This window comes from Meriones unguiculatus, chromosome 19 (assembly GCF_030254825.1).
Source record: "Meriones unguiculatus strain TT.TT164.6M chromosome 19, Bangor_MerUng_6.1, whole genome shotgun sequence".
NCBI lineage: Eukaryota > Metazoa > Chordata > Mammalia > Rodentia > Muridae > Meriones > Meriones unguiculatus.
In genome coordinates this window covers 6,155,442-6,178,772 of record NC_083366.1, presented here as the reverse complement: position 1 = coordinate 6,178,772, position 23,331 = coordinate 6,155,442, and the positions used below count along the sequence as shown (strand labels likewise).

The window sequence follows — 23,331 nt, the reverse complement described above, 5'->3', positions numbered from 1 at the left end:
TTTTTTTTTTTTTTTTCTTTTTAATGTTTCTCTTTTGAGGCTTTTGGCAACCCTTAATGCCTTTGGCACTTCCCTCCACATAACCTCACTTCATCTGTTTACAACCTAGTTCCAACAGTTGTCAAGTCAGTGGTTGCCCTGACTCATGACTATCCTCCTGACAACTTTGTTGGTAAAGGTTTTAGAGAATAAGCCCTTGCTGAATCCTAGGGGCTGTTATACCCACTAAGAGGCTCAGATTTCACTCCTCCATCTACAGCAGTCATTCTGTGCTTTGATTGACTGTCTTCAGCATGGCCCAATAGTGACCAGTGTGACAGTGTTAACAGGTAGGACCTTGCTTGCTACGTCACTGGAGTAACACTCTTTCAGAGATGTCACCCACAGCTCTCAGTAGCTCTTCTCTGCCATGGGACGGCAAAGATTTCATCCTCTCTCATTCTTCATACCTTCATCCATGTGTGCTTCCTGGGGGACCAGACGCCATGGCCTGCACAGTTGACATCCCAGCTTCAGAACACGGGAGACACAAGTTCTCCTCTCTACTAGCCACAGCTGTGGGCTCTTTTATTTCTTCATAAAGGGACAAAGACACTGTAGCCTACAAATTCAGGGTCATTCCTGTTAATGAAAAACTTCAAGGTGTTTTCCTACTAGCCTCTCCTCCATTCATTCCTCTTCCCCTTAAGTGTGAGCATAGCAGCTCATGTGGGATTGTTCTTCATTCACACTCTATGGGCTAAATTCCTCAACAAGCCACTTCATGGCTTTTTGCACATTTTGCTTAGAGTCTCTTAATAGTCCTTTGGGAATCTCACTTGCCTTTGGGCTCTATAACAACAAAAACACTCATGATAAATGCAGCCATTTGCTCTACACCAGTATAGGGGAAGTGTAAGTGTTTCCCACATGATCTCAAAGGACCTGGAACAGGTATTACTGTCATTCAACTTCAAAATAAGGCAATTGAAACTCAGAAGCTGGCCGTGATGGCACATGCCTATAACCTCAGCACTCTACAAGCTGAGGCACTAGGGTCCTGAGGAAGGCTGTATTGGAACACCTTCTGTCATGATGAAACAACAAACAAACAAACAAACAAAACAGTAAAAGATACTACTTGTTTTCATATTTATCAATAACTATAAATACAACTGGGATTAAAGGTGTGTCCCACCACACTTGGCTAATACAACTTATTCTTAAAAGCTGTCTGTTTTCATTTTTTCATGCCACTACATCCTGTAACCTGACCAGTTAATCATGAGTATTCAAGTACTTCACCAGGATCTCTTTGTGGGAACCGGAGTTCTACAGATGATGACATGACTTCAACTATTAACTAGGTATCATTGGAGCATGTCATAACCTGAGCATCCTCCTTGCTAGCTACCAGCAGTGTGTGGGAAGCAGCCCACTTTCACGTCCATATTATACCTGTTTTCTTTTTCTGTTTCTGTTTCTGTTTTTTATATGTTTTTCAAGACAGTGTTTATCTGTATAGTGCTGGCTGTCCTAGAACTTGCTCTAGAGACCAGGCTGGCCCCAAACTCAAAGATCTTCCTGCCTCTGTCTACTGAGTGCTGGGATTAAAGGTGTGTGCGGCCACTGCCACCACCACCGCCGCCACCTCTCCCATTAGAGTTCTTTTTAATTACTGCTGGTCCAATAGGTAGGTAGGCCTTTTTGTTGTACCTTAATTTGCATTTTCCCCAATGATTGTAAATTTGAGCATCTTTTTATCTATTTAACCTATAAGACTGTCTTTTATGAATTCTAGGTTGAGTATAAAATTATATTTCCCACCTAATCAAAAATTAATGTCTTTGGCTTTTGCTCACTGCTTCATAAGTTATAGGAGTTAACCCTTAGTCTCTCATGTGGCTTGTACTTTCTTCATTCTGTCAGTCATCTTTTTTCTTGTTTTAATTATTTAACATTCTAAATGTTTTCCTAAACTTTCTTTTCTAGTAATATTACTTTCTCCTGCACTGCTTCAGAGATTCCTGTTTTGCTTAAGGACCCTTGTTTCATTTCTTTTTAATTTCTTAAACATTTAAATCTTTAATACATTTAGGATTTATTTTTGTATTTGATGTGGGATATGAGGATCATTTTTTTCTCAGTTGTGGCAGAAAAGTTTATTAAGCTTTATCAAATTTTAATTTAGAAAAGACTAAACCATCCATCTTCCTATAAATTGAACTCCTTTGTCATTTGCCAGGTCACCATAGATATTTCGATCATTTTCTGAATTCTCTGTTGAACTGTGGGTCTGTTCCTGGCTGGCTGGTCTGATTAAAAGAAATGCTGTAAACTTTTCAGATGGTAACATCAACCAATAACTTCTCCTGTTAGAGTCTGTGTTATTTAGGAGACACATAACTGTGTTTTCTTCTCATTTAAATAAAAAATGCTTATTTGCTAAACAAATATCATAATTTGCCTAGTTGTTCCAAGCTTATCCAGCTTGTTGGGTATGAGTTATTTCATCATATTGACTCAAAAGCAGCAACATAAAAGTGGTTGAAAGTTAATAATAACTTTGATATTATAAAAACTTTCTTTTGTGGGTAAACACGTTGTTTTTCATACTTATTTCTTTTTAAAGTAAGTTTTTATTCATTTGCGATTTTCACAAAATATATTTTGATCATATTCACCCCCTACCCAATTTTCCCCCTAAATTCTCCCAGATCTATCCCCAACTTTCCCACCCCCTCTTTTCCCTTTAATTATGATTTTAACATGTATACATTCATATAAATATAAATCTAATCTGTTAAGTCCATTTACTATGGCTCATTTGTATGCTTTTAGGGCTGACCACTTGATATTGAATAACCAATTAAAAAGATCATCCTTGGAGAAAATGGATTCTCCCTTTCTCAGCAGTCATTAATTGCCTGTTACTCTTCATCTAAAGGTGGAGCTTTGTGAAGTTTCCCCACCTAAACCAGCATATCAAGGTCTTATTTAGGCAACCATTTCATTGATATTTCATTAATTCAGCTTTCTCATCATACATAGAGGCCATAATCTCCCAGCAGATGTCCTGACCTTGTGGCTCTTATAATCTTTCCATCCCCTGTTGTTCTCTGGGTGTAGGAATTATGTTGTAGGTGTATCAATTAAGGCTGGGCAAATAATGATCAGTTGTTCTCTACATTTTGACCAGTTTGTGACTTTCTGTAATGGTCTCCATGTGCTGCAAAAAGATTATTTGATTAGGAGTGAAAGTTGTACAATTCCCACAGGATACATGTTTAGAATGCGGTTAGAACTTAAACTGGTTTAAGAAAGTGTCCGTAGGGCCTCTCTTCTAGGTTCTATGGCCTCTCCAAATGTGAGTAGTTTTCTAGGTTTATAGTATCAAGTATAAATTCCCTCATACTAAGTGGGCCTTAATTTGGTTACCCCGCTATAGAAGTGCCACTACTGCACTTTTGGAAACAACTTTGTCCTTTCAACTGATGAATAGGCATAGGACTCAGAAGAACCTAGCTTTAAGCCTCTTCCTTGAGAATTACCTCTCATGATACCAGAAAAGGTACAAATGGGAGAAAAGAAATCAACAGTCTTTTCAGCTGTGCTGACTGTGAAACACAGCAATGATCAGCACAGCAAGTTATGCGCAGAGGTTCAATAGTGGCACTAATATGTCAGGCAATAATCAACAGTATCTAACTGGACTTAAATTCTATATCATTATTTGAGAGAGTAAAGAATCTCTGTCCTCATGTGTTGGTCCTCCTCCCAAGAGTCCAGCCCGTGGATGAGTACAGGGGATCCAAGCTAAGGGTCCAGCCCATGGGTGAGTACAGAGGGTCCAAGCCGAGGAGGTGAGAGGCACTGGAGTCACTGCATAGACACCAGGAGTCAGATGAATGCAATCCCAGGGCAAAAGCATGCAGACTTGTTTATTCTTGAAGAGAGAACACCTTTTATAGCTTTGGATGTCAGAATCCTCCACACCATCTCTGAACCTGCCATTGGTTGTTGGTCTCCTGGCAGGCTCCCCAACATGAGGCCACATACCCTCCACCTGATTACTTCCATAGTCACGTCATCAGAAGTCGCCCCAGGCCTTGAGCCCCAGTGGTCTCTTGCCAGGAATGCCCACACTCATGCAAGCCCAGAGGGTCAAGAGTACCACTTACCCTTAAAGGTTTGTTGTCTTCTCTGGACTTTTGGCCTTGGCTTAACCTTACCCTGCACTCTCCCTGGATTTGGAATGAATGTGACTTAGAGTTCTCTGATGCCTCTCTCCTTTGTCAATATATTCATCTGTGGTATTCCTGGCCTGGGAACACTAATTTCAGGCCCTTGAATTCTGAATATTCAGAAGCCTCATGTCACTGAAGAGCCAAGCACTGTAGAATTCTTGTCCTAGGTACAATCCTAGGACACATTTCCACACTTTTCTTCCTGGTTCTGGCCTGTGTGATGCTGTTACCCTTTCTCATCATAGCTCCTGTCCATTGTGCTTTATTCTGTGGCTGGGGAAACAACCCAGATTTGGGGCTTCTTAGTTAAACCAGGTTTTACATGAAGGATTGGAAGATCAACTGACAGGCAGGACAGAACCTGTGCAAAGCTTGCCCAGCCCCAAGGGCATGGTGACCCTCATGTAGGCACAGGGCTTGGGGCTGTATAAAGAATGAGTAAGACATGGATTTGCCTAAATCTCTGGTTTATCTATAGAGTTCTTTATACAGAGAGTATTTTTTTCCATCTGTTATCTAACCAGGCCTCTCCTGGCAGTCAGCCTGGGTCAAGATGCAGTGGCTAGGGCCTTGTTCCATTTAAAGGTTGGGATTTTCTAACATGCGCAGCCTAACTATTGAGCAAATGAATAACTGTCAATTCATTCAGGGAGAATATTTCTCATTTCTCTTATGACCTAGCTCATAAAAGCTGTCTATTTGTCCTTACTGGCAGTTTCTCAGCTCCCATGCTTGCAAATGCTCATTAATGTAATGGTTAGCCAAAAATGGGGGGGGGGAATCTAATCATTTGGTACTTGAAGTTGAGGATATATTTTCTACATGTATTTTTAAATAATATTTGAAATGATATATTTCCTGTGGAAAACCTGGAATTTGTTTTATAAAAATAGGCTTGTCTAATGTCAATTTTCTGCCTGAATGAAAGTGAATGAGTATTAAAAGTGAATGAGCATTAAAAGTGAATGAGTATTAGGCACTGTTGTCATTGGAATTAATGATTCTCTGCTGTAATAAATAATTTCATAAAAACACAAATTTATCTAAGCAAGATAGCCCAGGTTGGTTTTTTGTTTTGTTTTGTTTTGTTTTAACTTTATTTTTATACATGTATTTTTCAGTCTCAGGAACATACATTTGCAGTATAGTATATGAACATGGAACATTGATTTTAGAATGAGTCTTAGATATTTTGAAAATGTGGGATAGCCACCTACCTGTTAAAAGTGGCCCAGTGTCTAAATAAGGAAGAGATGACTCTTCTCTGTAGGATGATGGCATATGTCTTGGTTGAAAAGTGAATCATATTTAGCACTACTGAATTTTTATCCACTTGAATAACATCAGGCCAGTATAAATGTCCCGTAAAATGAATTCTAGAATCCAGTCACCTGACACGGTTTCCAGTGGGTGGCCCTGATGGCACTTGCTCATCCAACAATTTATTTATACTCTCTGAGCCTCGCATTGATTGATCAATAACAGGAATAATCATACTAGACAGAAGTTCTACACTGCAGCATTTCACACACTGGCATGTTTCCCTTGGCCAGGAGGTAAATCACTTATTGGTGCTGGAAATAAAGTCTGATGCTTGCACACAAGCCATGGCTGCAATACAGGAAAGCTGAGTCCTGGAGGCCATTTACACCACTTCACCTTCTGATGCTAATAGTGACAGAGGGAGGAAGAAAGAACATGAATTATGGTTGCAATGTCAAATTATAAATAGCAATCAAAAAAAGTAAGCACAAGATGTGCTGCCAACAACAAGAATCTCAAATGACCAATTCTATTATTTAAATGCCTGTGGAATATTTTCGGGGGTGCTGTTTCCAGGAAGTTTCTGGCTCTTTGGCTTACTGGCCACGAAACATTTGCTGACATTTTATTGATATCCAGTCTCAAGTTTAAGGAATTATTCCTGGAATAATTTTTCTCTTCTGTTCCCTGTGGCTCACTACCTTCCCTGCCCCTCTCACATGCAAAGAGGTGGCCAAGGAGACAGCTAATGAGTACATCTGAGGGTGAAAATGTGCCTGGAGGCAGAGGCATCTCCAGAGTGCTTCTGCTAGTCTTGTTCTGATTTGCCATGGAGATTGCGATTTGCTGAGGTTAGAGGACTGAGTTTTAAATTCCATGTTTTCATATTCTAAGTTGTCTTAACCTCAAAATATGTTTTAAAAGGTAAAAATATTGAGTTATTCCCTAAGGGATGCCGTCCTGGTGATACCACTGAACACACCCAGTGAAAGAAGCACCCTGATGGCAGGCAACCGTGGGGGCACGGCGCATTTACTTATTCCTGTGCACCGCCAAAGTGTGTTTATTCACTTAATTTTTATGATATTCTAAGGTAAGATTAACATCTACACTTTGTAAGTGACCGTGCCTGAGCTCTGGGAAATGGAATGACTCAGTGGCGGGGACAATTGGTGACACACACTGGAGCAGCTTGGCTCCACATCAAGGCTCTTGGCCACTCTCCTAAGCTGTGCCTGTGGGTCACTGAGATCATAGCAGTTATTTTCACAGAACTGACCTTAGAAGCCACGCTTTTTATCCCAGGGGTAGATTTGAGAAAGCCAATGGAATGAAGTATGTGACTAACAATGTGTACTGAAGGTCCTGGAATTTGAACCTAGGTCTTGTTCATCAAACCACAGACTTAACTCTGTCCACCGTAGAGTGGAGGAATCTGATGGAAATGACCATGGAGTTTTCATCTTTTCATTTGCTATCTTTGTCATTTCATCAGGTGCCAGGATTTGAATACCTGTAGTACACTCACTTGTACTGCAGTTTGAAGCATCCATTCCAAAGAGGACACTATGCTTGCTAGCTTCCTTGGCCCTCAGCTGATGGCCGCTAGTCTTTGCGCTCTTCTTTTTCAGTCTGCAGCCAATCAGAACCAAGCCTTACAGGGGAGCCTGTCTTTTTGCTTGCCTTCTAGATGGGTTGGATAATGGTAAAAGTGCTAACCTAACTCTTGTGAAGCTACAGGTCACCTGCAGCCCCACTCTTGACCCTGCAAAAGATGGCAGTCCTGTTCTAATGCTTGGATCATACTCAGTTGTCACAAAACTGCCACTTTGTTCTTTGGCCACAGAATCACCATTAGCACAGGTCACTTTCCCTCCTTTGAATAGGAAGGACTGTCGTTATCCTCAGTTTTTGTCCAGGAATAATCCAAACATCTTCCCTCTACCACCACCCTCTGGAGTTGATGCATTGATGGCTTTCTGAATGTGGGGGCTAGCATGTCATTCACCACTCCCTCCACAGGACTGTTTTTTTTTTTCAAGGCTGTAACCAAAGCCTCAGGCTGTTTCGCAGTTCTCCAACTCCTATCAAATTTCAGCAATTGGTAACCATTGCTAGCAGTACCAATAAGGAATGGGAGCTGCATAACCAATGTGTGTTCGTATTTCCTATTGAAAACAGCAGGTGCTGTACATCATCAGCACACAAGACTCCATGCTAAGTACCAGGCATACATATCAGCGACTCAAGTCATGTCCACAAACATCAGTACCTTTGCTCTTACCTGTATGGGCACATCTCCAGTTTTATTCAGCTTCCCTGAGGTGGTTAGGTGACCAAATGTTATTTCTTTTTATATGTTGCATTTGCCCATTTGATGATATCAACAAAACATGCAGCTCCCCAACTAGGAAGAATCATTGTATCTGTGGTCAGAAAGTACTGAAGCAGCAGAGTCACTGGGAACTTCGGAAACATAAAATGACCATTCAAAAGTGATCTATTTCACCTTCCAGAAGACAAAAATACCATGGGGTGAGATGAAAAGACAAAAATGAAATTGACAGGATGAAATTGACAAGAAACAAAGATCTCTAAGCTTGAGGAGAATCAAGAATCACCATGGTATGACTAGGCTTGACCGTTATCACTGGGATGAGGGAGCACCTGTCACTAATTGAACTGGTCTGGACAAAGCACGTATAGTACTGGATAGAGCATCCAAAATGCACTTTACTTCCATGGTAGGAACATATATATGTCATGGGCAGTTTCTACAGTTCATTTAGCCTGGATACCATTTGACATGAGCCACATCCTGCTGTGTGTCCACGCTGACGTTTATTTACCTGGCATAGTTAGCTTTTGACACCATAAACCTCTGCCTTCTACCATTCTGCTGTGATCCATCATGGATTTGTCTGATAGCCTGCCCTTGAATAGTTCCTCCCTTGTTGATTACATCTTTTATATTTTCAGAGCAAAGGTATCATTTTATTTATATTTCAAATTCTCTCTCAGAGGCTGAGGACAACCCTGTAAGTGACCAGAATCCTGGTTTACCATTAGCTAGCTCTATAGCCTTAACTTGCCTGCTCATTGTTCCTGGACTTCAGTTTCCTCACAATTTTGGAAAAGGGTCTCCAGAAATTTTCAAACATACCTTCAGCCTCCAAAATGCTATTACCTTGTGTCTGAACTCATCCTCTTCTAGCCTCCATAATCTTTGCTTGTGTCTCTTTAGTCTGGAATAATATTGTACTTATCTGTGGAAGCATTTGAAATGTTTGGGGCTTTTCGGTTTTTAAACACCAGGTACTGGGACCCAACTAGAGACTTGTAAATCTTTGGATGGAGTGTGAACCTCTGATTCTGAAAGTCTGTATAGTGAATTCCAGTGTGAAACCACTTCTAGAAGGAAGCATTATTTCTCTTCACAGATACTTTGTATTTTACTTGCAGTGCCTCTACTGGTCAGTACTAAAACTAATCCAATAGAAGGAATGGGGACGCACACATAAGCAAAGTACAGGAGGCAATTTTTCTGAGGTTGGCTGGTTGAGTTCAGTATTGCTCAAGGGAAAGGGTTGTTGTATCCCACTTGAACCACTGTTTCAGTTTGTTCTCAGTTTTCACCCTTGAAACTACACCAACAGTGTCTAAAGTTTGCTCTGCGGTCAGTGTTGCTGGGTGGAGTTCTCCTGCAAACATGGGTCATTGGTATATCTGTCAGAACTTTCTCTAGAGTCTACCCATATACAGCTGCTCTTTCCTCTCCTACAATCTTCAGAAAGCATCTTGGAATTAGAATCCATGTGTTATTGCTTTTGTTTTGACTATAAACATTTTACCTCTATTCCAAAGGAAAGGAAAAAAAATGTGACTTAAAGAAATGAAGGCTCAGGGCTGAGAGTGCCATGATATTAATTCTACAACTATGCTTGACAACAGCCATGAAGGATGAGTTGTGAGAGGTTAGGTTTGGGATGAGCAAAAGCCAGTGCTGAGGAACTGCTTTCTGGGAACTGCTTTCTGTCTGAAGACAAGCAGCACACTGCTGCTGAGTGATTTGATCCTGTCAATTTCTTTTAACCTTTTAGAGTTCAGCATTAAATCTAACATTCTGTACAAAGTAGCAGATGAGGTTTATCCAGAACCTCATGCGACATATTAATTCATATTCATAGAAAACATAAACATTTCCTTTTCAAATAATATTTTAGTGTAGAGACACTTTCAAGAAGCTCGGGATCTAGCCTGTCGGTCACTGGAGAGAAAAGCACAAGCAAGCAGCTTTAACAAGGGAGAAGGCAGAATCTGGTCCAATAGGGATTTTGAAACCTGAAGAAAATCGTTTAAAAGGTATAGGCAACAAGGAGAAACAGAACAGATAGAATGTGTTCTTTAAACAGAGCGGTAATGAAGAGGACATGGGAAAATACTGCCCCTTTTAAAGTGGAGAAGGCAGGCAAAGCTGCCGCTGAAGTGGCAGAGGCAGGTACCAGAACGCCTGATTTCACTCTCCCTCGGTATATATCGTAATCAATTTATTTTCTGTAATCAGTGTTGAGGAAGGCAGCCTGGGACTGGTGTGGTTCAGGATCACCCCAGGGATGAAATGCATGTCTTTTCCTGTCCCTTCCTGCCATTCAACTCTCTCCTTATCCTTAGTCCGGGTCTTTCTCTTAATGCTGGAGGATTCTTTGCTTTTTGGAAATTTCTGCCTTTGAAAAATCTGTACACCTTCGTCACCATCTCTGAATAAACACTGTAATTAAGATCTAAAAAAAGGGGGGGGGTGTTCAGCCTTTAAAACATCGAATAAGGAAGTGTGGTACAATAGCCTCTTGGGTCTCCTTAGTAGTTGGCTCTGCCTTTTTCAGCATATGTCACTGGCTGCTTCTTTGTCCCAGTTTCCTCTTTGAGTGAGACTGAACTTTCTAAGCCCTTAACAGCATGTTTGCTGGCAAGACAGAGTGCCCACTGACCTTCTCCCGGCAGGATTATAGCAAAGTACCTAACACACCACTCATGTGGCCACACTTCTGACTCTTGCAGGCTTTCCTTTCTGCAGGAAGAAAACTTACTCTCTATGCCCTGATACTGTATATCTATTTATTATTTCTAATTCCTCTAGGTTCCTCCTTAAATACTGGGATTGACATCTTCCATCCATGATCAAAACTCTTTCTACAGCAAGAAATACTGACTATGGGGTGAGTGAAACAACTCGTTAATAAACACATTTGTATTCCCACTGTATCTGCCTCAATATCCTCAGAAGTTAGGATAATTTCTTTTAAGTTTTTTATGAGGATATTTATAGGTTTAATAAGCCATATTTATTTTGCTATGGACAATTGTGTTTTTAAACATCGAGTTAATTCTCTTTGATAGCTTTGGAATAAATGTTCACTTTCATAGATATGCCATGAGATATAAATTGACACTCAGATTGGCTGCATCTGTTTTGTTATATTTGGAATAAACCCAGGTTGATAAAAGATTCATCTTGTGATGTGTGTGCTCACAGTAGAACACTTACGGAAACAGGGAAAATCCTGACTTGCAGCCACATCAAGACATTGGTTTTCCACTATTCCTTGTCAGATTCCTGCAGAGTCACCACGGGAACCAGACTGCCTGGGGCACTGATAGAGCTGCCCAATAGCTAGTACAGAGAAGTCACCAGACAATACAGACACACTCTGTCACAGTAAAGGTGCCAGTGCCCTCTGCTTTTCCATCCCAGCAGGAAGCCTCTAATTGAAACAAAAAGGCTTAATGTCACTTAGCAATGACATTAAACTGCATCAAAGCAAGAGAGAAGAAGATGTACCAAAATGGTCTGCTCTTCACCCTGCACTCTATGCACCATAACATCATTCAGACTGTACTGTCATAGCAGCGGGTAGCACCAAACAGAACTTCAGGCTTGCTTAGTCCCTCCTTGATGCTTAAAATGATCAGACTGCTTTTCTTAACTCATTTATATAACTTTATTTTGAGATGGATTATAATCTAGCATATGTAAGAGTGGATCATTGGGTCAGTAAATATTTATTGAGCATCTACTCAGGTTATGTGATAGGTTCTCATGAAGATCTAAGGCTCTCATACATCTGCATTCTAATGGAGGGACAGAATCAGCAAACATGTAAGTGGGGTTGGTGTGATGTAGGAGTGACACAGCACTTGCCTAGCATGGGCTTAGCCCCTAGTACCTCTAGAGAAAAGTCTGGAGTAGTGTCAGATGATGACAGATGTATTGGTGTCAAATAAATCTAAGAGCACGGACAAGTCACACAGTGCAAAGGGGCTGTTCGAACAGAGAAAACAGAGGTTTTCAGAGAAAACCTCATGGATATATAGTATTAGGCAGAATGCACAGAAGTAGGAGAAAGAGGACTGTCTGTCTAAGAAAAAGTGATGGGGCTTGGATCTAGCAAATGTGATGTGCAGCAAGAGGTTCTTGTACTATTTTGGAGAGAGAAGCAGCGGGAACTTCTTACATGTTGAATATGGGATATTGGTGGAAAACATGATTAAAATGATTCTCCAGTCTTTGGTGAAGGATGTGAAGGATGGAGTTGTCACATACTTAACCAAAACTAGAGAGAGCAGAATTAGACATCCTAATGTAGGAACCAATCAGCAGTTGGATATTCAAATCTGGAGTTCAGGGGCATGGTCTCTAATGAAGGCAAACAGTAGAGTGTGTTGGCTCTTGGGCAGCATTCACAGCTACAGCTAGATAAGACAACAGTAGGCAACAATTCTCCAGTGCCTACCTTCTCCTTTAAGAATTCTTGAATTGGAATGTATAGGTCTCACACTTTGACATTTTAAGGAATCTTCTGACATGGTTCATGTGTACAATGCAGATTAAGTGCCTCTGTCTTAGAGAGTGAATGTGGCTGGAGTCAGCAGAAGTCATAAGCTATAGTTCAGGACATGCTAAAGGGAACAGGCATGGGTGAGAACCAGATGAAAGAAGCCACAGTGATGCAGGAGAAAAATAATGGGGAAAACGTGCTTGAAATCCATGTGCAGCCTGTTAAAGATGATGGGGTGATTCACTACATCAAATATCACAAGCAGATCCCATAAATAGGAAAAGAATCTGCCACTTTACTCAGCCATATAATGTCCATGTTGGCTTTACCGTAGCAGAATCGGTGCTTTAATAAGATGGTGGCTTGATGGGGTAGATTCAAGGAAGAATGGGAGGAAAGAGAGATCAATGGAGGTCCTGTTAAGTCAACTCTTTCGGTGAGTTTCTCAACCAAAGGAATCAGAGGCTTAGCAGGAGTTGTGAAGACCAGAAGCTTAATGTTTGAAGATGGGTACACATACATGCTCTTGGAAAGAGTCCAGTACAGAAGGGCCATAAATGACAGAGGATGAAGAAGGAAGACTCAGCCAGTGACTGCACTAAGCAGGTAAAGGAACCAAGTGTGCAATGGAGTATCACTGTATGTGGGAACATGGAGGAGGAAAGCCTTGGCACGGGCAAGCAGATGTCTGTCAAGATGGAGGTACTGGAAGACACAGTCATGGGACTGCTTCCATTTCTCTGTAGAGTATGAAGTGGGTCTTGAGATAAAAGAGGAGATCGAAAGTAGGAAGTACATACTCAGCAAAGTATGAAACCCTCTACTTTGGTTTCAGTATTAAATGGCCTCCAGAAGCCCATAGGTTAAAGAAATGGTCCCTAAACTATGCTGTAGTGGCATAGTGGAATCTTTAAAAGATAAAACTGAATGGGAGGTTCTTATGTCATGTGCCCTAAAAGCAGATTAAGGAACCCTAGTTTCTCCATTTTTCTCTGCTTTCTGGTTTGTAATGGACCAGACTGACCTGACCCACACCCCATCACTGCCCTCTGGTATGCTCACCAGAAGCCCAAAGTCATGAAAGCCACCAGACACTGAAATCTCTACAGCGATGAGGTAAATAACCCTTTTATAAGGCAGTTCTTTGAATTCTTTGCAGTAGTGTCATGAAACTAACTAATACACACACACACACAAAAATGAGTAATTCACTGTTTATGGAAAGCTTTGTACAGTTGAGAGGTCAGAGGTCCAAGCTTTGATATGAGATCAGCAGCCAGGTGGATATGTCCCAGCTACATTCAGCTGCTTTTCAGGTACAGAAAGACCTGAAGAGTAAGCACTGCAGGTGGGTTCATGGCTGCTCTGCCAAGTGAATAGAATAAAGTGAGCCACAGACCTGAAGCCAAAAGCAATGGCAACTGTATCATTTTAGCAATGAACCTTACCACACATTCTAGCCAGAGGGAGCGAGAGAGAGCATCTTGCCTCTCTCTCGTTCCATGGTGTAAGGGGGTAATATTATCTGAGTGGAGATCGCAGAGGATCTCAGTGCTAAACATGCAGTTCTAATCTTTGTTGTGACATAAAACAACTGTCTGTTTGATAAAAAGTAAGCGTATTCATTACCAAAGGCAGATTGCACTTTGAATCTATTTAATTAAGTTTTCGCCCATTCAAATTAGTAAAGTTATGCAAAAGAGACCATAGCTTTGAGCATTATTATGCATTCTTTACTCACTTACAATTATGAAATGAATATATTAGTGTATAATCGAAAAACAATTAGTGACTGCTACACAACATCTCAGTAATCCTTCTCTTGTAAAGTAATAAATTTCCAAAGACAGAATTAAACCATCCCTCTTCTTTGCCACCTCAGTGCTTTGGGGAAATGGTGACAGACAACATAATGCATGTCTCCACCTATCTTGTAAGTCACTTTAATTTTCCTAAATTGATGGAAAGGGATCCACTGCAGTTAAGGAACTTCTCAAAATCTAATTGATCAAATTGCATTACTTAAGACAGATGCCAAAGCTACGAAGGACTTGGCCCTGATAAAATTCTCCTGAGTCCACCTCACACCCTCTATGTGTGAATGGGGAGTTGCCACCCAAGCCCTGACATAATGGCCTTTCATTCTAACATGTTAAGTTGTTGTTTTTGTGTGTGAGGGGCGTTGCCCCTACCCCCGTGTTCATTCTCCCTCACTACAGTATTATAATTGTTGGCATAACTACACAATCGTGGTAGGAGGCCATGAGTGCACACTGGATACCTGCAGTGGGCCTCACTGCATAGTAACAGCTTGGCTGGCTTTAGCAGACCTTGTAGCCAATTAACTAAGCCACAGCCAACTGCCTAGCTGATTGATTAAGCTGTAGTCAATTAATTTATTCTCAGTGCCTCGCTTCTACCTTTCTATAAATTCTGCCTGGTACCATTATTGGCTAAAGTTCTCAGAGCCTGCTCTAGTTCTAGAAGCTATTGGATTCAAAAAGGTTGTTTTGTTTTGCTCAGACTACTAAGTGTAATTTGTCTAAGGAACATTTCTTTCAGCAGCACCATCAAGGTTAAGTTTTACAATAAATTTCAAGGCAATAGAAAGCACAGTTGAAAAACCTCTGGTTTTCAGATGGACTGAATTCCCCAGAGAAAATGTCTATGCTTATATCAGGTTCTCTCACGTTTATGGTTGTGAGCCTAGCCTCTCATGGCTGAGCCCTCTCTCCAGCCCTTGGATAGGATTCTCAGTTGGGAAGTTTGCAGCCTCCAAGTTCTTGTAGTTCCAATTGCCAATGTGCTGTCCTTTACTTTACTTTGCTTTACTTCCTAAGGTTCTGTGGCTCAAAGGAGCCAAATTATTTTACCTTCAGATGAGATTAGTGTGGACCCAAAATAGCCTCCCTTGGGCCCTGGTGTAACTGTGAAACTAGTCCCCAACAGACTGCACTTAACCCTTGTCTTGCTGTCAGGCTTGGTGGCAGGCCTATGACCAGGGCATTGTAACACTTGAGCAACGTTGCTTTCCTGTTCAAACCATAGCAAAGCAGAGCTACCAACAATCCTCAATTTCAGCATAATGCCCTCCTGAAGACATGAAAAGTAAAACATAAATATATGTATATTACAGCAGACTCCTATTTCTACAGAGAACAAAATTAAATTTCTAGAGTCATTTCACTTATGTCTAGAGATATAGTTTCAATATCTGAGGTGTATTTCTTAATTTTGTTCTTTTCTAATTAAACACCTTAGTACCGATACGTGTTCAATGTAGGCTACAGATGTGATGTTATGTGGCAAAGTGTGTGTTTCCCATCAGTAGTATCTGAGCTTTATTCTCTATAGAGCAATCATGTCATTTTCACATGCCTATAGCTACCTCTTTATGCAGGTAAGGACTATAATGTCCCATTGGCACTCTGGTTTGTACATTCATTGACATATGCTCATAAACTGAGTGATTGTCCATTGGGAAGTCAATTGTCATAAGAATTTAAAAAAAAAAACCTGAAAAGCCAAATTCAGTACTCGAAGTAACAAATGGCCTATTCCGGGGGGGAGGGGAGTACTCCCAGGTGTTAGTGATGGGATTTCTGCTTGTCTCACTTTGGATTTAAACATGTTTATAAAACCCGTTCTTTGTACAGCATCAAAGATATGGGAAATTATCTTCAACTCCATATGTAAATGAGTTAAAGGATGATAAATTAGCCAATGCCATAATTTGCTAGTTAATTGGAAGATACTCCATGAAATCTTGTGCAGAAGTTAGGAGACAGACCCACTATTAATTGGGAGAGCTGATATTTTTAGAATGGATTTCTCTAGAGACTAAGCCTTGCTCCCTTTCCCTTGTAGTGCTTTGCATTACAGTATGAGTTGCTTTAGTTCACATTTAGTGTTTGAAATCATAAACAAAAGGACAAAAGTCAGGTGTGGATCTATTTCCTGAAGTATGATTGTAACAAAAGCCAATCAAATCATTCTAGCATGCACCATACACCAGTGTTTTTATATATGATGGACCTTGAGGATGACAACAGCCTATAGGAGCCTAATGGAGTTGAAAAGTCACCATTGCCCAGGGAAGTAGCAGGCAGCCGAACAAAAAAAGTGCTTTCCACACATGTTTGATGACGCTTGTGTAACTAAACATGCCAAACTACTGGTTGTGTCAAAGTTCAATGTGTACAAGTATATCCCTCTTACTGAAGTATTCACTGTAGATAAAGCAGATAAAACAGAACGTATATCAGCAGCAAGCTCATACATGGTATGTTTACAGTGTCTGTTGATACAGTGAAGAGGCCATCTGGTAGCTTGACCTAGATGTCAGGTTTGTGTAAGTATGTTCTAGAATCTTTGCCCAATGACAAATGTCTCTCCGGACCCATCTCCCAGGATGTACCTTGGCTGTTAAGCAGTGCTTGACCTTGTCACCCAGGCCTCAACAACAGTCCTGGGGGTGGGGAGGACACACTATGAAAATGCATTGCCTAGAGTCAGAAGAGCTGAGCTCTAAGTCCAGTCTGTGTCCCAAACATTCTTGATCTGAGATCTGAGCATGAGACTAGATAATTGCTCAGATTATTAGCTTGCAAAATTTGCATTGTATTAGATAAAATGTAAGATACAAGGGAGTTATTTTTGATGTACATGTTAAAAATTAAATTTAAAAAATCCTTTGCACCTAAGTGTTGGCACCCATGTACAAGCGAAAAGGTCCATTGGCTTTTGTAATTGACTAAAGTCCACTTTTCATGATTAAAATTCTCTATATATGCTTATCCTTCCCAATTATAAGCATACCTGATGAAAGTGTTACTTTAAAAGCAATGACCTATGTCAGCACATCCTGGTGGCCTGGAGCTCACAGGTCATTGTAGGGTTTGCTCTCAGTATTCAAAACAGTATTTCTGCGGTTTTCACAAGTGTGTCACGACATCTAGCCACCGTTATCATTTGTACAGAATAATTTCAATGCCATGTAAGTGTTATGCATGACCATGTCCTCCCTCCCTTCATAATAGCTGCTGGCAACCACTGATCTCCATTCTTTTGCCTTTTCTAGAATGCAGATAGTTGACATGATACATCCTTCTACTACTGAATTTTGTCACTTAGTAATATGAATCCTTTCATGTCTTTTCATGACTGCATAGCACATTTCTTTCTAAAGCAGAATAATATTCTTTGTATGAATGAATCGAGGTTCTCCACTTCCCTGCTAATGGGCATCTTAGCTGCTTCTGAGAAGGCAATTATAAATAGGGCTATTGCCAACACGTCCTGTAGGTTTTTATAATGGCCATAGCTTTTCCACTCTTTTTCAAATACCAAGGTATATGGCACCTAGATCGTATGGAGAAAGTATGGTGACTTTTATAACAAGAGCGACGTTGTCCTTCAAAATTGCTGCTGTATTGAACTCCCACCAATTATGCACAATGGTCCTTACTTTTCTACGTCCTCACAGACACTAGCAACATACTGCTGCTCCCTAGACTTTGTCTGCTCTTATAGGTGCATGGTGATGCCTTCTTGTTTAATCTATAGTTCCCTGGTGATGTGTGGCATGTTTGGTATCCTTTTTTTACCCACTGTTAATTACTCTGTAGCCTCAGAGTGTGTTTTGTAGATGTCTAGATATGTCAGCTGTGGAGGCGCACCCACACAGTCATGAGAAGTTTATTGTTAGTCTTGTGACTGTGACTTGCCTTTCTTAGCACAGCAAGCCAGCAAATCACAGGCTCAGTTCATGCATTCCTTGTATTTTCATCTAACTTAGCCTATAATCCACTGTCAATTCAATAATTTCATAAGCACAATTCTTTTTGAAGGTGGGGTGGCCTGTCTTTCACCAATACCCAGGTGATATCCAAAGAAAGAGGAAACTTGGCACAGTAATACATAACCTTTTGTTTCTCAGATTGTCTCACTAATTATCCTGTCACTTCTACATGGTGGAATTAGTGGAGTTATTCCCATGGGCTCACCCTTCACTGTGGTTTCAGGCACTTCTTAGTACATCCTATTCTTGCAGCAGCTCTAATTGGAGAGTTCCCCAGCCTCCACTGTTTCCAGAGCAATCATTGGTCTCTTTGCAGTTAGTCACTATCATACGTCTCAACTCTTAGCCTGGACACTTAACTGAGCAGGCCATCTGCTGCCCCCTCCTGTCCAGACTGCTCAGATGTCTTCCAGCCATGGCTTGAATGGTTGCTTTCAGAAAGAGGCAGTGCTAATTCCTCTCATCATGGAAACTAAATGTCCTCTGACTTTTACAGACCATGGTGCACTTTAATTTTTTAATGCAAATTTTAAGACAGATGGGGTGACATTCTGCTCCGCACAGTGAGGTGACTATTGTGGCCATGCATATCGTGTCTTCAGAGTCTCTCTGCACACACATGATAAGAACATGTTTGATCTGCTTTCTTAGCGACATACAGCATAATGTCATTAACTATAGGAATCAGAGAACAGTGCAGTGAGAGCAAACAGATGGGAAGAAAGTCACAGGAAAATTCTGTTTGACCTAAACTTCCAGGCCCCTTGCAGTCATCTCCATGCTCCCTTACACCTCAATTCCTGGCCTGGAAAACCAGCAAGCAGTGTTGCTCCCAGAACAGTATTCTCCCTCTAGAATTTACTCCTGTTGTGCCTAGAACTACCTTGGACTAACACCTCCCCCTTAAGGCAGCTAAGCTACACAGGGTCAATGATGGAGAGTGGATTTGAAGTTAGGAGGACCCGTGCTGAGAGAGTTCCAGAAGCTGCAATAAAAATACAAAGAGCAAATGCTCTTCTCTCCATCTCTCTCACAGAGCTGACCTCCTTAAACCCAAGACAAGAGCTGCAGCTTGTCCTCACGGCTTCAGCATGTAGCACTTAGGAGGTACTTGGTAAATATTTGTGGCACTGAACCACAAAACCACCTGCAGTCAGACCAGGGACATGTGGTCATCAACCAGTGGGTAGAGTTAAATCATTAACGGTGCAAGGATGGGAGCAAAATGGAGGGAATAAGACTTTTCATCCCTGCTTTTCTTAAATAACTCTGGCACATTCCTTTTGGAAGCTGTGTGCTGGTGTAAGCCATTAACACAATCGGTTCTAAACCCAGCTCTCATTCAGAACATTGACAGAGTTGCAAATGAGTCATGGTTAGTAGATTATTTGTGGGACCAAAAGTGCCCAGAAGAACTACTTCCTTCCCATCACCACTTCAGAAGGTGAAGGAGGCTGTGAGTCTGCAGTTGACAGTGGATAAATTGTTATGCTGATGTTGGCAACTGTTTACCACCAGCTTCTTAAAGAACAACAATGAAAAGAAAGTGGCTGACACTGTTTTGACCTGCCTTCCTTGTACTCTGGCAGCCAGGCATCCCTAACTGCTCACTTTGAAGGTGACAAAATAGCTCTTTTCACAGCTGGATCAGGAAACACTTTTTTTCCTCAAGGAAACACTTCTTTTTTTCTAAACGTGTGTGTGTGTGTGTGTGTGTGTGTGTGTGTGTGTGTGCCTGTGTGCCTTTGAAAGTCTGTTTCCCCCTGTGCATTCAAAAGGATTGTCCCATGCACAAATCCTGACCTTACCAGTGAGTTGCTTTAAAAAAAAAAAAAAAGCCTTTCTTGAAAAACAAAAGCTCTATTTTGAGTGTTCTCAGGTTGCAGAAGCAGCTGAGGCAGCCAGAGGCTAGAGTCCTTTCACAAGATGACATCTGACTGAGGGACCTGCCGGGCTTTGGAAAAAGCTATCCATTTCTAACATGCTCGCTAGGGTGCAGCAGAGAGGAGTTGGGGTGCTCTTTTGGGTGCTGTTTAACCAGGGAAAAGCAATAACAGCTGAATGGAGCAACATTAACCTCTAGGTTCCTTTCACACATATTGAATGCTCAGAAGATATGGGATTTCATGACGAACACTCCTTTAGACTATAGGGAGGTGATGAGCTTTACTCGAAAGAGTATTTTTATTATTTCTTTTTAGTAAATATAGAAAGTCATGGGTTTCATCATGCCACTTTGACAGAAGAGCAACATTTTTTTGGAAGGTTTCCTCACACATATTCTCCCATCTATTTTCAGATCACACACACCCCACATAGTGTAGATGATTTTTTTAAGCTTATTATTTTTTTTTTCAATGCAGTTTATTCAGGAACCTTGAACAATCATCTGACCCTGGGGAAAGCCAGCCCACAGCTTAAATAGCCTCTGGGTAGCCAACCCCAGCGTGCCACGTGGGAAATGCAGATAGGTCCACATACATGGAAGCAAGCCAGATCCTCAGCCTTAGCCAAATGTGGAATTGTTCGTGACAGAGAGCACTCACCATCGGGAAGGTGGAAGGCGGAAACCAGCTCCATCTTTAAGGCGCGGCATCAGGCTTAAAGTTCCCTGCTGCTCTCTACAGTTCCCCCTTTTTGTTTTAGATGCATCAGGCAAGAGTAGAGGTCTGATCTCTGATATTAGAAATAAATTGGGACTTTGTACCGATGTTCATTTAGGTGTCATCCACCCAAAGAGCATCAGACCCGACCGATACCTTTTTCTCAGAGGCGGGACCTGGGGCATCAACCCGCATGCAATCAGACATGCTCTTCTCTGGGTCCAAAGTGGCTGACCCTGAGTGCAGTGCTTAGCCTCACATCCTGAGTGTAACATTTTAGCTTTTTATGGTAGCCAACCATGCTTGGGGAGACTGTCCTGCTTCAATGGCTGTAAAGGCCTGAATGGTCATGGCTGCATTTTGCTGTTGTGAGACTCTAATCTTGCATATATACCACAGGCAAACCAAGGAGACCAACACCAGAAGGCCTGCTAACGCTCCAATGCCCGCCCATTCCTTCAGATGATTCATGGCTGCAGCAATCCATGATGATAATCCTGTGGCTAGTCCTGCGTCCACTCTGGTAGAATTTACTGTGACAATGGCCACTCTCAGCTGCTCCATCGTAGTATCGAATTCTCCAGTCCAATTACCTAAAATATAGCTAGACAATTGTTTAGACAGATTTGCAGCACAGGAAAAATTCTCATGTTATATGCTAGTGACTCAAAGTCCAGCATACTTTCATTGACAGCCAAGTTGAGCGATTTGCCATAGGGTATCAATTTGCTCCTGCACGAGGTCAATCCTCTGATTGAACACCATCAAGCCTCCTTTTAGTTGAGCATTAATTCCTTTTTGTACATCTAAGGCATGAGCTACATTGGCTAAAAGGTTATTCAGTGTCTGAGCAGTCTGCACAGTATGACTCCTGGCTAATGCCCCGGTGGTAGCTCCAACAGCCGCCAATGAGATGGCAGTAACAATGGCGGCTGTAATTCCAAGATCCCTTTTCTGTCTGAAGAGAGTCATAGCGTGAGGGGCATCAACGGGCACAGGCACCCAGCGAGGCATGCGAGTAACCAGCTAGTAAATGTACTAGCATTCCAGCATTGGGCAAAAAAGCAAGTATCATTATAATTACTTGGCTCTATCTGGCTAATAATGAATAGAAATGGGGGATATAAACAAATAGGTGTGGGCTTATAGGAAATATTATGAGAAGCCTTAACCCCCTCGTTGGAACATCCTGCATCAGTTCTAGAACTAGCAGTGGTGGTGTCTGAGGTCTGAGTAGGTTCAGGAGACCATTGACCCAGGGGCAAGACATGCTCCATGTAAATTGACTAACTCCATGTTTTCCTCCACTTTTGAAAGTCATTTAAGTTTCTTAAATTATTTTTTCCCTTTTTTTAAAAATTTTTCATCAATTACAGTTTATTCATTCTGCAATTACAGTTTATTCATCCCCCCATAAGCCCCTCCCTCCTCCCCTCCCAATCCCACCCTCCCTCCTCCCTCTGCATGCATGCCACTCCCCAATTCCACTGATAGGGGAGGTTCTCCTCTCCTTTCTGATCTTAGTCCATCAGTTCACATCAAAAGTGGCTGCATTGTCCTCTACTATGGCCTGGTAAGGCTGCTCCCCCTCAGGAGGAGGTGACTAAAGAGCAGGCCAGTCAGTTCATGTCAGAGGCAGTCCCTCTTCACATTACTATGTAACCCAATTGGACTCTGAATTGCCCTGGGCTACATCTGTGCAGGGGTTCTGGGTTATCTCTATGAATAGTCCTTGGTTGGAGTATGAGTCTCTGGGAAGTTCCCTGTGTTCAAATTTTCTTCTTCTGTTGCTCTCCTTGTGGAGACCCTGTCCTCTCCAGCTCTTACTATTTCCCAGTTCTTACATAAAATTCCATTCACTCTGCCCAACAGTTGCCCATCAGGCTCAGCATCTGCTTTGATAGTCTGTAGGGCAGAGGCTTTCAGAGGCCCTCTGTGGTAGGTTCCTAGGTTGTTTCCTGTTTTCTTCTTCTTCTGATGTCCATCCTCTTTGCCTTTCCGGATGGGGATTGGACATTTTAGTTAGGGTCCTCTCTCTTGCTTAGTTTCTTTAGATGCACAGGTTTTAGTGGGTTTGTCCTATGTTGTATGTCTATATGAGTGAGTATATACCATGTATGTCTTTTTGCTTCTGGGGCAACTCACTCAGGATGATCCTTTCCAGATCCCACTATTTACCTGCAAATTTCATGATTTCCTTATTTTTCATTGCTGAGTAATATTCCATTGTGTAGATGTACCACATTTTCTGCATCCATTTTTCAGTTGAGGGGCATCTGGGCTGTTTCCAGCTTCTGGCTATTACAAATAAAGCTGCTACAAACATGGTTGAGCAAATTTCCTTTTTGTGTGCTTGAGCCTCTTTTGGATATATGCCTAGGAGTGGTATGGCTGGATCTTGGGGAAGCACTATTCCTAGTTGTCTGAGAAAACGCCAGATTGATTTCCAGAGTGGTTGTATAAGTTTACATACCCACCAGCAGTGGAGAAGGGTTCCTCTTTCTCCACAACCTCTCCAGCATGTGTTGTCACTTGAGTTTTTGATCTTGGCCATTCTCATGGGTGTAAGGTGAAATCTCAGGGTGGTTTTGATTTGCATGTCC

At 41.6% G+C, this 23,331-nt stretch overlaps 1 protein-coding gene across 6 annotated transcripts in view; it reads left to right on the top strand.

Moving 5' to 3' along the window:
• The window catches only part of Kiaa1217 (KIAA1217 ortholog), an 839,639-nt gene that overhangs the window by 165,770 nt on the left and 650,538 nt on the right, over positions 1–23,331 (top strand). For 5 of the 6 annotated variants that reach the window (XM_060372904.1, XM_060372905.1, XM_060372907.1 and 2 more), the window contains one exon: positions 10,627–10,705. The exons of the other annotated variant lie outside the window; for it this stretch is intronic. The gene's annotated coding sequence lies outside the window, so the exon portion shown is untranslated. The remainder of the gene's footprint in view (positions 1–10,626; positions 10,706–23,331) is intronic. 6 annotated transcript variants of the gene reach the window in all.